The following is a 14277-nucleotide window of genomic DNA, read 5'->3' as shown; positions in this document are numbered from 1 at the left end:
TTGCAGGGGAATGCTTGGAAAAGTAGACTGGAGGACTGGAGGACTCAAACTGAGCTTCTTAAAAATCAAAACAAAGTGCATAGGACTCGGTGTGCACGGCAAAAGGAAGAATCGCACAAAGGGCAGCAAAGCAGGGCCTGCGTTGTCATACTGACCATGCTATTGTCTAGACACCTGAACTGTGTAAATATAGCCGGGGAAATATCGAGTTATCTACAGAAGGAAAAGGAAGTGCCTATTTTCCTTTAAAACATTCAAGCAGGCTTGCTCGTCCTCAGTGGAGAAACTTGAGTTTCTTGTTTGGCTTTAACATTGAAAGTTAGCTTAAAATGTTACCAAACAGTTAACCAAAAAAAAAAAAAAAAAAAAAAATGGAGTTGACTTTAAAGATTGATCCCACCTTGGCGAGTTTTCATTACTAAATAAGTGGTCTGCCGGTCATATCATATCTGACTTTATGTTTGTTAAGGAGCTATTTCACACACATATTTATAAGTAGGCTGGGATCTGACTTTGGGTCCAAGTAGAAAGGGATAGAAAGAAAAGGTGGTTTAGAGATTTCTGTAAGAAAAGTATGAAGATGCCAAGTGGAAAGTAATGATTATTTCTCATGAAGGAAAAAACTGCGTAAATGTGCATAGAAGATAACCTGTAGGAATGATTGCCTTTTATGGAGGCAAAAGAGTCATGTCATATGTGAGAGTGTAGCACCCTTATCATGAGAGAAAATACCTTTCCATGGTTTGCGTTTTTCAAAACTTTAGGTGAATGTGTATACTCAGGTGCCCAAGTGATCTATTTTCTCTTAGAATGCTTTTAATGTGTATAGAGGATATCTATGAAAAAATATGGCTGAATTTCTCTAACTTCCTGCCTCTTTTTGTGTGTTGCAATTGTGAATTTTATATCCTTCCAATAATGTGTATATTATGCATAATTTTTATAGCTTGGTTTTCATTCTATTACTTAAGCACAGCTTTCTTTGCTGTATAGTGTTATGTTTTAATATCTAGTCCTCCGTAAAAAATGCAATTCTATATCTGACTATACAAAATATCCTGGGACCGCATGGCCCTGAGAATCCGGGAATTTAATATAAAAGTTGTAACGCTTCTTAATTTATCTTAAGATAACGTTTCTTAGTAACCCTTGATACAGAAAGAGTGATCTATTATCCCACAAAAATTGTTAAAAATTGGGTAGATTAAGAATAAAAGCCATCTGGCTGCCCATGAGAATGAAAATTAGTTTGAAACAATAACCCATTCTCTGACTTCAAATAGTTTTTAAAATTAATTTCCTAGTAGCTTCTTTGGGTTGATAAAGACAATGTAAGAACACTGTTCTTTCTCTACCGCTTTTTCCACATCTTTGCAATTTTTTTTCCCTCCAAGCAGAGCTAGATTTTGGGAAACTGTTAGTGAACAGTTAGTGAAAGGGTCTGGAAGGGAGGAGAACATGGGCAGGATGTAACAGGCAGAATTTCCCTTGGGTTACAAGGGAAAGAGGCTTCAAGGAAGCACCACTCTGGTGTGTCAGGCACGGAATGACCCTGCCTCTGGGACTGGTCTCAGTCCTGGAGAAAGAGTCTCAAAAGAAGGGAAATACTTCACAGATTAAGTTTCAGTTCAACCTTCTTGCCAAAAAAACCCCACAAAAAAACCAAAAAACAAAAATAAAAAACAAAAAACAAAACTGGGCTGTGTGCGTGCATGTATGTGTGCGTGCAAGAGAGAGCGAGAAAGAGAAACAGAAAGAGACTTCCAAAGTCCTCCTTAGAAGGACATTTAGGACATTTTTATTAAAAATGTCTGTCTGGGTTCCTGTGTGAAGATGGAAAGGTACTTTAGTGAATGGGTTCCAGTATTCTAGAAGTAAACGGGGCTTCAAGGCTCCTATACAGAAACACCTCATTTTATAAATCGGGGTTAATGATCTCTCTCTCTCTCTCTCTCTCTGTCGTAGAGAGAGGCATAGGTGGATAAGTGAGTCCTGTTGACTTACTTGAACCTTTTTCTCTTTCACACCAAGAGAGACAGAAAGCATTCTGAAAAGAGCTTTTGTGATCCATAGTAAATGCTCCAAAAAAGTTTCCTTAAAGAACTGATGTGCAAATCTACTGGAGAGGAATGGTCAAGGGAAAAAGTCTTTCCTCCCTAATACAGTCTCCACGAGACATTTTTCCCATGGGAGTGATTTTTTTTCTCTTAATAGTTAATAAATGTATTATCTTAAGCTTTCTGATGTTTAGCACCATATGTAAAAGCATAGTAGGTCGGAAGCAGAATCTGCAGATTTAATTCAGCTGTCAGCCAGGCTGTGTTCCTCTTTCCATGCTGTAGTCTTAGATTGCATTGCTTCTTTTACAACTGGTTGCCCTCAAGCGCAGAGGGGACTGGGAGAAAGAGATCTTAGATCACAGATGAGAGACCATACCTTCTTTTGCTACTATTGGAAAAATGAGTGGTGATAATATATCACTTATCCTTTACCTAGATAAGGAAAAAGCATGTTTGTTTTGTTTTGTTTTGTTTTTTGTTTGTTTTTGTTTGTTTTTTTGTTTGTTGTTGGTTTTTTGTTTTTTGTTTTTTTGTTTTTTTGTTTTTTTTTGTTTTTTTTTTTTTTAGGAGAGCAGTGATCCTCAGCTGGGGTGTGGAGAGTATACTGAGAAACATGAATGAATGTCTGGTTAGCTATGGCAACCAAAAAAATATTGGTTGCTTTTTCACCATGCCACATACATCTTCTGGAAGCAAAGTTACTAAATTTTCCTCAGATGATGAATAATATCAATTTGGATTCTGTCTTCTTCCCATGAAGGGAGGATCTGTCTGAAGTTAGGAGATGTTACATTAAGGAAGGCTATGGGTCAAACAGTTAAGAAATATGTTGCCCCAAATGTTCCCAAGCTTTCTTTGAGGTGCGTATGATAGCTTTGAGTGAGATCTGAGCTTGTGGGATAGAGGAGTATAAGTACAAGTCCTCCCTTCATAGTAATATTTTGAAGTTAAGCTCCCCCCATTGAATACATTATTTATTCTTTGAGTCAGTTTATGTCAGTAAATAAGAAAGGATAAACACAGATACCAGAAGACCCCTCTGTAGTCTTATTATTTTGAAGATGAAAAGTTTTCCAAATGATGGACTCAGAATTCTCTTTTGAATGCATGAGGAAAAAAGTCAGATGTCTGATGTAGCATTATTATTCAGCACCAATGTGGTGGACTGAGTTGCTTATGCAGGACATCGGACAGAGTAGTGGATTTGGCTTCTGAAAGAAAATGGATTGAAGTGTCAAAATTAAACCGTTGATGCAAACATTAGGTTATGAATTTGAGTCCCAATCTTCTCTTAAGAACACAATTTGGAGGCGCAAAAAAAATAGTAAAGCGTAGATTATTAATGTACTAACTCTGTAAACATCTTATAATTTTCACTGATACCTTTTGATGAATTTGAATTTCATCAATATTCGTGAGTGCTAGTATGGGGGGAGGGAAACTTTGGTTAGAGGACCACCTTACTCTTTTCACAGAAATGTTTCCTGAAGCATCCGTTATATAGAAGATGGTATGTAGGAGGGGAAGAAACAGTTCCTACACCAAGAAGTTTACAGTTCATAGAGGAAATGAGTACATAGAGTTATAATACAGGGCAGATCCTCATTGTCATATGAGAAGTATGAGCAAGATATATAAAGGATCAAAGAGAAAGAGAGTACCTTGAAACAGGAGGATCAAGAAAGTCTATATGTATAAGTAAATTGCAGCTGCACTTGTAAGGTTGGGTAGAAATTTCTAAGTCCTTGAAATATGAGAGGGAAGGAGGATTTAGGGTGAAGAAATAAGCATCAGCAGAGGCACAGAGCTGGGGTGAATGCTGGTGTGCCCAGCAATGTCAAATAGCTCAAATGGAAGTGAAAGCATGAAAAAATTAGGAAATAAAGTTAGAAATATAAGACAGAGTGTCTCATGGAAGGCCAAATCACATTTAATAGTGTGGCAGTGATGAACCATGGAAGGATTTTGAACAGAAGAGTGGTATAATTGGAGCTGTACTAGGGGAACATTTGTTCAAGACAGCCTAGAAGTATAAAAATGCATTTCTCTGTATTGCACATTGGCCATCTTGCAAGAATATCCATTACTTCTCTGGGAACTTTGGAAGGGTAGAAATGGGTCATGTCTAAAGTCTTATACAACTTGTACATTCTCTGCGCATTACTCTCTTTAATAGCTATGGTCCCTGCCATGGATAAGTTGGAAACAATTGGTTTTGGTTTGTCCTAATTTATGCATGCCATTCAAATGTAATTATGAATAGCACCACTTTCTCTTTCAAAAGTGTTCCACTTAGAAGACAAAGTATATGATCACCCTACAAATGAAGGCCCACTCTTTATTTCATTATCTCCTCCATCTCCACCCCAAAATGGAAAAGTAGTATAAATTTGTTGGTAAACAGATACAGTAGTTTTGATATCCTATCCACAAACCATTTAGATTATTTCCACCACGAAAGAAGCATTTCCTTACAATCCAACATTTACTAGGGGCTAATTAAGTACAGTCATATTGCTAGGCAGTGTAAGGAAAGCAGAAGTGAACAGTTGTAGCCTCTGGTGTCTGAGAATTCGCAATTCTAGGTGAACGTAAGGTATCATGAATGACTTCAGTATGAAACAGAATGTGGTAGGAGACACTAAAGACTTTCAAAGACAATGAAATGGTTTCAAACTGCTCAGGTTGAAGGTAATATTTTATGTAGTTTGAGGACCAGAATTCAGCCAAGTTGCAGAAGGAAGGTCATTCTGAGTAGAGTAAAATTAATAAAAATACAAGGAAAAACTGCATAGGGCCAGATGACCAGATGCTGATATACCAGCATGATATATTGACTTGAAAAGAGAATGTTGATTTAAACACAGATCTGTATTTAGCATGTATGTCAAAATGGAAAGCTGTTGTAGAAATAGCAACAAAATATGGTACGGACTTCCATGTTCTGAGAACTAGAAACTATGAATGTTTTGAAGGCATGGACAAGGTTCAGAATCCATGATTCAAAACTTTGCCTACATGCTGTAGGAGTGACAGGTGTCATCCTGCAGGGAAGGAGAAAAAATAGCCCACGTGATTTCTTGGGCTAGGTGAAGTTGAGAGTTTCCTGATCCCATTCCTTAGACCTCTACAGAGACAGATAAATTATCTTATCCTTATAGGGACTCAGTAATTACATTGTTATTTTTATTTTTTACTTTTTTTTTTTTTAACATTTATTCATTGTTGAGAGACAGAGCACAAGTGGGTGAGGGGTAGAGAGAGAAGGAGACACAGGATCTTAAGCAATCTCCAGGCTCTGAGCTGTCAGCCAAGAGCCCGATGTGGAGCTTGAACTCACAAACCAGGAGATCATGACCTGAGTGGAAGCTAGTTGCTTAATGGACTGAGCCACCGAGGCACTCCAGTAATTGCATGCTTAAATTAATCAAAGCTGGAACAGAATCCAGACTGATTGCTTCTATTAATTAGGATTAACTTTATTAAATAGTCATCTTAGAATCAGGATGAGAAAACCATTTCTCTGGTCACTGCTCGAAATGCAAATAGTAATCCTGGAGGTAAATGTGAGAGAATATACCAAGTATGATATTTTTCCAACATGAGAATCCCAACCAGGAAATAATAGAGCAGAAGCAAATGTGAATGTCTCATTTAAGAAACAAACACCCTGCCCCCCCACCCCCAATTAAACAAAAACAGCAATAAAAAAAAATCAAGATTTTGGAAACTCAAATTAAAAACTCTTTGCATAAATATCTCAAATTTCATTTTGGTTGAGGTGACATATTTGCGTTTGAGATTTGAACAGAAATATTGAGGGAAGACGTGTCTTCACCTTCACCCATATTAATATCCTTTCCTTCCACAACCTCCTTCATCACTTCCATCTCACGTAGGCAATTACAGAAATAATGGAGGGGTAGGTGAGGGTGGGCTCAGGGTGGGAGACGACTCAGTGACTTGATTTAAATGTAAAGGGGAGTGGGTAGGAGGGAGAACTGGCCTCAGTGATAAGTGGGGGGAGAAGTCCAAGCTTATGTCTCATCCCTTTCTCTTCCTTACAAACCTAATCCTCCACTAACAGAAAGTGGATTTTGAAAATACCCAATATCGAAATGTGGTTGTGCTGATTTCATCTTTGTGCAGACATCAGGGGACACAGCAAAGTAACATCAACGACCACATTGCTTACAACCTTCTTTGCAGAGCAAAGTGGTTAGAGGGAGTGTCTATACAGTCTTTTCTTTCTACTTCCCTGTATTTGATTTTCTTACTTGGTCTGATACTAGAGCACATCTATCCCATTCAAAAGGCATACCTTTTCATACTCTGGAAAAAACAAAAACAAAACACACATCTTGGGAAGCTCTCATTTCTAAATGTATTTCTTACTTGATAATGACTAAGTTTATACAATTTGCTCAGGTTTGCTTTTTCAAAGACAAAGTAAAATCAGGCTGTCATGTCCATTCTGAGATGGCTTTGCCAGGTAATACTTACCTGTCAATTTAAAGTTCAGTAACTGGTGTTAAGGTAAAGCACATGTTGGTTCTAGGTGAGGGAATACTGGCAAGAAGAAAACATTTTTGGAATGTTAGTGGATGTGGGTAGAGTGTAAATTGATATCTCACGCAAAATGTGTGATCTGAACTGCATCTTGTCTGTGTTTCTTAAATGGTAAAAAAAAAAAAAAAAAAAATCCTATGAAAGCTGAAAGAGGGAATTTTGAGTCAAGCTGTAGTGTGTTGCCAGGGGCGGAAATTTATGAAACACTCTCGTCAACTCTTCTGGAAACACTACAAAAGAAATGGTTCTACTTTCTTATTGGTGCTAAAGCCACTAATAGGTGCAGTTTAGTGTAATACCACTATGAGAATTACCACCCCCAAAGTCAGCTTGCCTTGGAAAGAACTCTGTAGAGGCATTTTCTTTTTCCTTTCAAGCTTGCGCAAAAACACCCAAAGGGGCCATTTCCAATCCAGGCAGTGAGCTTTCTCAAGTTTATTCTTTCTCAGATCACAGAGACAATGGAGAATATGCCCTGTTTACTCAAATCAGTCTGGATTAGTGTCACTCTATTGATGGAATCAGAATTAAAAGGAAAACCATTACCCTCTCAACCAACGGGCAACATCAGATGTTTTGGGAACTGCTTGATTATTTTTAAATGGACCATGTGAGACTCTGTCACCAGACTAAGGTTGGGGACTCCACGGGCGTACACACAGAGAGAAATGGTGACCCTGGGTGAAGCAGAAAGCCCAGAAGAAGCCTCAGGCTGGGAAATTATTTCAGTAGCCAGTCCCAAAGTATCTGAAAGGCTGAAAAACAGAATAGTAAGTTTCCAGAAAGGGTATTTTTCCTAGCTTTTTTCTAACCTCCAACACCCGCCCCCAGATATTTATCTTCAGATCAGATTGTTTCCAGTTCTTAAGACCCTGCTGGGAGGCCACTTCACCCTTAACATTTTCTCAGAACTGCCCCCCCTCCCCCCATTCAGAATAACTTCTCCCTCCCTGAGCTTTTGTGCACTTCTCTGTTCATCCTTCACTGCTCTCTGGGAGGCCCAGACGCCTTCTCCCCAATCCTGGTGGGTAGGGCACGTGTGGTACTTATCTCTGTATCCTCTCCAGGGCCACCCAGTGATGTTCCTGAATGTGATGGAGGCATGTTCTGTTGCTGTTGCATGAAGGGGTATCTTCAAATAAAAATGTGGCCTATAATATATACTTTTACAGAAATGGCTCTTTATAACTAACCTGTGCAAAAAGTAAAGTGACTTCAACATTGCACAAACCTTGTCTCCACCTGTACATCCTGAATCATATGGTTTTCCTTGACATCTTACAGGTCCCTCTCCCTCTCTGTCTCTCTCTCTCTCTTTCACGAACCCTGGTATTTATTTCCATTATACCTTAAGTGGCAAGAAAGTTTTTAAGACAGGGAAGTTTCCCAAGTAAGAAATGACTTCTACTCTGACAGAGGTAAACAGTGTAAAGTGTGTGCTGCTTTCATTTAATGGGTTACCCATGAGGACAGAGAATGTGTTTGATTTTTTAAAAAACTGAATAGATTAGATTGTTATCTTGCTTTGCAGTCACTTCTTAAAAGTGTTTACTTGCTTCCACACTGATTAATTTTGTCCCCTGATTCATTTTGTCCCCTGCATGGCTCTTGGTCATCACCAGAGATTTGGGTGGTTTGCTCTGGGTGAATAAGCTTGATGATTTGCAAACACTTTCCTGTTTTATTTTCAATGGTGTTATTATCACTAAAGGATGTCTGAGAAATCTTTAAGTCATTTTGTTCTTAACCGTGGTGTCCTAGTTTTTTGTTTGTTTGTTTTTTCATGTTCAAATAAGACACCAGGGGTTGTTGTAATTATTAAACTGATTGATTGTTACTTTCGTGATTGAGTGAATAGGATGGAATGAATAGATGGCTGTCTTTTCAAAGTAAGGCATGTCTTCTGCATAGCTGGAAACTTCGGTTTTATTTTGCAGTTAAAAGTGACAGCTTAAAGGAACACTCCAATGTTATGTAAGTCACCGTGTCTAATTACAAAGCGTAGTAAATCACTAAAAACTTTCATCTCAAATACAATGAAAAATGTAGCAATCAGCAAAGAACTTGACAAGCAAGAGGAACACAGAAACAGTGTTTCTCATTTGAATATATATAGGATAGTAAAACTGAGTAGTGCACTCCTTGTTTCATGCTTTACTTTTCTATCTGCAAAGAAAAGCTAGTGTTTCAACCTCTCTGTGTGTATTATAAAGTCAGGGAAATGAAGTCATGAACTTAGACCATTTGCAAGAAAATGGTGTGTAAGTCTGATAAAGTACAATCTCCGTTCCTGAAAACATACACTGTAAGCCCTTAATTATGGCATTATTCTAAACTGACTTCTAGCTAACAGGGCAGAAAATCATGGAAATCAGAGAGGGAGGGACAAACTTTGTGGCCTATCCACCACGTCTTACTCTAAGCTTGTTTCCGGGTGGTTTCTTCCCAAAGAAATCTGCATTCGGCCACAAGCACCGTCCATAGGAAGTGAATAATTATATGGCCACAAAGATTTGGATTCTGACTGCTGACCTAGATGCATTAGGAACAAACTCGAGGCCATGAGGGAAAAGACACTGCCCTGCCACGAAAACGTGTATGTGTTTGTTTTAAGGAAGTAGGAGCTCATTAATAAACTTTCCAGCTAGGTGTGAGCTACTGAGTATTACTCACTGCCTTATGAGTGACAGTACTGGCTATTCTGCTACTAGTTCCCATAAAAGCTGAAGCTAAAAGCACAATCCCACCTACCAAAACAAAGCAGAGCACAGAGTAAAGGTCATAGAGATTATTTGCAGATGCACCATGACATTTAGTCTGCAGTAGTGTGTAAAGACATGAAGCCGATTTGAAGGCAGGCTTCCTTCAGCATAAAAGTCAACAGTTAGGCGCATTCGAATAAAAAGAGATATCTTCTGAAAGTGCTTTTTACTGGAAAATATTTTGCATTTATTCTTTCAATAAATATTTCCCGAGCAGCCACTGTGGCTCACATGCCGTTGCAGACGTGAGACCCAGTGATGAACAAGATACAATCTCTCATAGATTTATGGTGTAGCAGAAAAGACCGATATTTAAAAAAAAAATATATATATATATATATATATATATATATATATATATATATATATATTTGTACAAATAATTTCAGTTATAATGATGTGATGTCGAGGGAAAGTCCGAGCAGTAAGACCGTGTGAAACAAAGGGGAATGCCTACCTGGGTGAAGAGGGCTTCTCCTGGGGGGAATGGCATTGAGCTAAAACTACAAGACGAACTAGGATACAGCCCACCAGTGGGAGGGGGCTTCGGACTGAAGGAGTCTGCCTTTGAAAAACTTGCGGAGTGCCTGTTTGCAGGTTGTTTAGTGAGCAAAGGAGAGAGTTTCAAATAGTGTGGCGAGGCCACTGGCAAGACTCGGGGTGGGAGGGGGGCTTTACTCTAAGACAGTTGGGACCTGCCCATGGTCTTCAACTTGAGAGAGACATGATCTCATCTACACTGAGCTGCTGGTGGCAGGCTCCGAGGAGCTGGGTCTCTCACTGTCTGCAGTTATGAACAGTCTAAGAATGGTTAGTTTTATATCCTGTCCTTAAAATGGACAACTGTTTTTTGTTGTTGTTTTTTTTTTTTTTTTTTTTTTTTTTTAAGATCTAGAATGGTATGCTTTCATTGAATGTAAGTTTTAGATAAAAATTCCAGGCAGAAATCTAAGGGACTCAGATTTACCTGCAATCGGAATGAAAGATAAGTAAGCAAGCGGGTTCTCAAGCCAGATTTACCGGTTTCTCATTCGGGCTGTGTCGCTTACTACCTTGAGCAAGTTACTTAATCTTGCGGGGCTTCGGTTTCCTCATCTATAAGTAATGTATAAAACATGGGATGATAATGCCACCTAGCTCATGAGGATTAAATGAATGAGCAGAACTTGAAGACTCTAAAAAACATAGGTAAGGACTCAGAAAGATTATTCATAGTAGAAGTAGTAGCTACTATTCTTTTTGTAGACAGGATTGGATATGGATGCTCCATACGTTTCAGACTTTTAAAACATTTGAATGGTCACTGTTTATTGAAATGGCTGTGTCTTCAGTTTCACATCATGGTAAACAAAGCTATCCTCTGTTATACAATGATAATCACATTTAATCACCCCAGCTGATCGAAGTCATGATTTCTGATATGGCCTACACAGATATATTACAAAAATTATTTTTAAATACCTTAAACTCATTTTAAAAACCAATGAAACAGTATTGATGATCTTCTAAAATCACCATGGTATGCTTTCCATATAAGTGACCTAACCTTCACTGAAAATTTTCATTACTATGTACTCTCTTCCTTTCACGTTACCACTTCTGCTAAATAAAGCTATCAAAATAGTGATTGTGAGAGGCTGAAAATGTCCTCAAACATATTTTTTCCAACTTTGAAAAAATTGGAACTGTGTATATTTTTCCTTAATATCCGCATCTAGAAGTGATTGAATTTAGAATTATGCCTTTTCTGCTAAGCCCCATGCTGCCTTGGTATGTTGATGGTGACAAAGCCCTTTGAAGAATTTAGATGCTCGTGATTATAATTTTGCTCACTTGTCATTACTGAAAAGGAGTACTGACTGAAATAAGAACCTGAAGTTTATTTTTTCTTGGTTGAGCTCTCCACAGTGTGAATTCAGTAAATTTAGGCTGAGTTTTAACCTCAACATGGTCCACCACCTGGGTTCGCAAATGCTGTTGTCCGGTGTTTTTCAGCATCGCTGTCCACCTGATCAGCCAACTGTGTAGTTATTCATCTCACCTGAGGTTGTCTGGCATTGGCTTTTAGGGAGCTCTTTCCTGAGTTACAGAATCTCGGGCCTCAAAGGAATCTCGGCACTTTGTGTCAGACCATAAAGCATTCTAGTAAACTCTCTGCCTGCTGCCAGAAGTTCCTGTGCGCTTAGGTGCTTTATTCTTACAGGCTGTTTATTGTAAGGTATGAGTACACTTTACCTCGAAGCATGTGCTTTGGGGGATCATTTGGATGATAAAAGAAGCGAAATATTTTACAAGGAACAAAATCTGGTCTTGAGAAAAATCAGATGCTGAATATATTCTTAAGGTTGAAAGATGGTACTTCAACTTGACGTTGTTATACAAATATCTTCTTGGCCGCGAATGGAGCATTTTAACTCAGTTGTGTTCAATTCTAGCATAAAACAAGCCATCATTCTTTCAGGTGAGGCAGGCAATAGAAAACTAAAAAATGACAAGCATTTCTCCCTACGGCAGTGCTTGTTGAAAAGTCACCATCCTGCTGATATTTGGGGATGAAGTGTAGAACTGTCTACTAGAGCATATTCGAATGAATGCTTTGTAAAGCCAGGGTCACAAGGAAAACTGCTTTCTTTTCCCAGGAGGGGCTTTAGAATGTTCATGAGAGCTCCTTCAGGAAACCCAAGGTGAAAAGTTTAATCAGCTGAGGAAAGTGTATGCATGCTGCTGATTTCTAGGCTTGGCTTGGTAAATCTGGATAAATAAAAAAGCAGGTTATCTCATGTTTTGAAAGTAATCTCATGGCACTTTAATATAGCTTTGTGGAGGAGTGTGGTCATCCATCAGAATGCTAGAATTGAGGCACCTTTTATGTTTGATCATGAGATTCAGTCTCCTTGTAGGAAACTAAGGTCCAGGTGGTTCATGTACCTTGCACAGAGTTTTCAGCACATTAGTGGCAGTGTTGGGACTTAGACCCCACATCACCAAGTCTAGGTTCCAAGTTCTGTTCCATTACTAGGATCCATTCAGGAATGGTAAGTGCTAAAGAGTATTCAATTCCCTTTCCTAGCCTTGTCTAATAATCAGTCAAAGATTATAAATATAATTTCTTCCAAATGAAATTTGGGCAACTTATTGTTTCCTGTGACAAGGAAACATTTAAAAATTTGTTTAATGTTTACTTATTGTTGAGAGACAGAGAAAGAGAGAAAACGAGTCGGGGTGGGGCAGAGAGAAAAGGAGACAAAATCCAAAGCAGGCTCCAGGCTCTGAGCTGTCAGCACAGAGCCCGATGTGGGGCTTGAACCCATGAGCCGTGAGATCATGACCTGAGCTGAAGTCAGAGGCTTAACTGACTGAGCCACCCAAGCACTCCTCAATGGAAGTAAATTAATTTCGATTACATATCCTGACAGCAACCTCTCCTATTCCTGATTTGGCTTTCATTCCTTTTCTTCTTATTTTTTGAATTAACCTCTTGCCATAGACTATTAGCTCTTGTTGCCATGCTGCCATAAATTAGCTATTAGGGATGGTAATGTCTAGTAAATAGAACTTATAACATGTCTCTTATAAATTGGGGGAGAAAATTTTCAGAAACACAAATTATGTCTAAGTCCCTCTTTCCATTGCACTGGTCAAATGACTTGATGGGGATCCTTTTTTTTTTTTTTCTTTTTCTTTTTTTTTTTTTTTTTGATGCTAAATTCTTTTATAGGAAAGTACTTATTACATTGTCAACTTTAAGTATAAACCCAGGTATTCAATATTGAGTTTTATTTACATTGATATATACTGACACAGTATTGCTGAGCAGATGAGAAGAAAATTTAGGTTCATATTATTTTCAGAGTTTAAGATCATTTAACAGTGTAACCCAGGGGGAAAAAAAAAATAGATGAAACTAAATAGGGATTGCATTTATAGGGCACTCTTACAGCAGTGTCCACTCAGGAAAAAAAAAATCTAATCTTCTGTATTTTAATTCTAATAATCCATCCAAATTGAAGTTTAGTGAAGAAACAAATCAGAGCCTATAGATGGCTATGAGAATGTGAAGGGTATAAGAGAGGAGAAAAACAAGAAAATACTTTTATCTGTATTTGGTAATACTACTTATCTAAACTTACTCTTTCCTATGGTAAAAGCAAGCAGTTTAAGATTCAGCCCCTGGGTATCCCTACACTAATCACGACAGCTCCATGTTTCAGAACACCCCCAATTTGTTCTGTGATTACCAGGAGTATAAGTCTCTGTGACCAAAGTGTGTTTCATCCTTTCTGCGGTCAGATCAACTAGCGTGTGATGAAACTGAATATATTCTAGTTACAGATGCTGGTAAAAAACCTAGGGTCCAGGTGGTGAGTCTTCTGTTTCAAAGTTATTTTATAGGAAATGATGCATCTGTTTGAATTCAGAGGAAATCAGTTGTTTTCAGGCTTACAGTAGACTTCAGACAAGTTGTGTTCATTTTGCCTTTCAGGTTTTGTGGAAACAAAGCTGTCTCCTCTTTCAGACATGATAGGGTAGATATGTGACATTTTTTATTCATTCATTCATGCATGCATGCATTCATTCATTCATCGAGTGTCTACAGAATATATTAAGTTTATTTCAAAATCAAGATGCCTCATGGTTTAGAAAGGGACAATCTAGTTTCTATTTCATTTCAAATATGCTAATAGTTTTTATTACATCAGACACATGGGACATAGACGACCCCATACAGTTCTTCTAAGGGCATTTTTTTGACTGATGTGCAAGTGCCATGTTCTAACTTTTCACACTCTTTTACTGGTCACTGTAAATAGGCATTACATGAACATCCAAGAATAACACAAGATCTCCACCCCCTATATTCATGGAATTATAGTAAAGAAGGGGCA

General features: G+C 38.2%; 1 protein-coding gene across 10 annotated transcripts in view; it reads left to right on the top strand.

The window, feature by feature from the left end:
• Window positions 1–14277, top strand: part of TP63 (tumor protein p63) — a 230474-nt gene that overhangs the window by 128665 nt on the left and 87532 nt on the right. The gene's annotated exons all lie outside the window — the stretch shown is intronic.

The sequence above is a fragment of the Leopardus geoffroyi genome, chromosome C2 (genome assembly GCF_018350155.1).
Source record: "Leopardus geoffroyi isolate Oge1 chromosome C2, O.geoffroyi_Oge1_pat1.0, whole genome shotgun sequence".
Lineage (NCBI taxonomy): Eukaryota > Metazoa > Chordata > Mammalia > Carnivora > Felidae > Leopardus > Leopardus geoffroyi.
The sequence above is the reverse complement of the archived record's forward strand: the minus strand, read 5'-3'. Positions and strand labels throughout refer to the sequence as shown.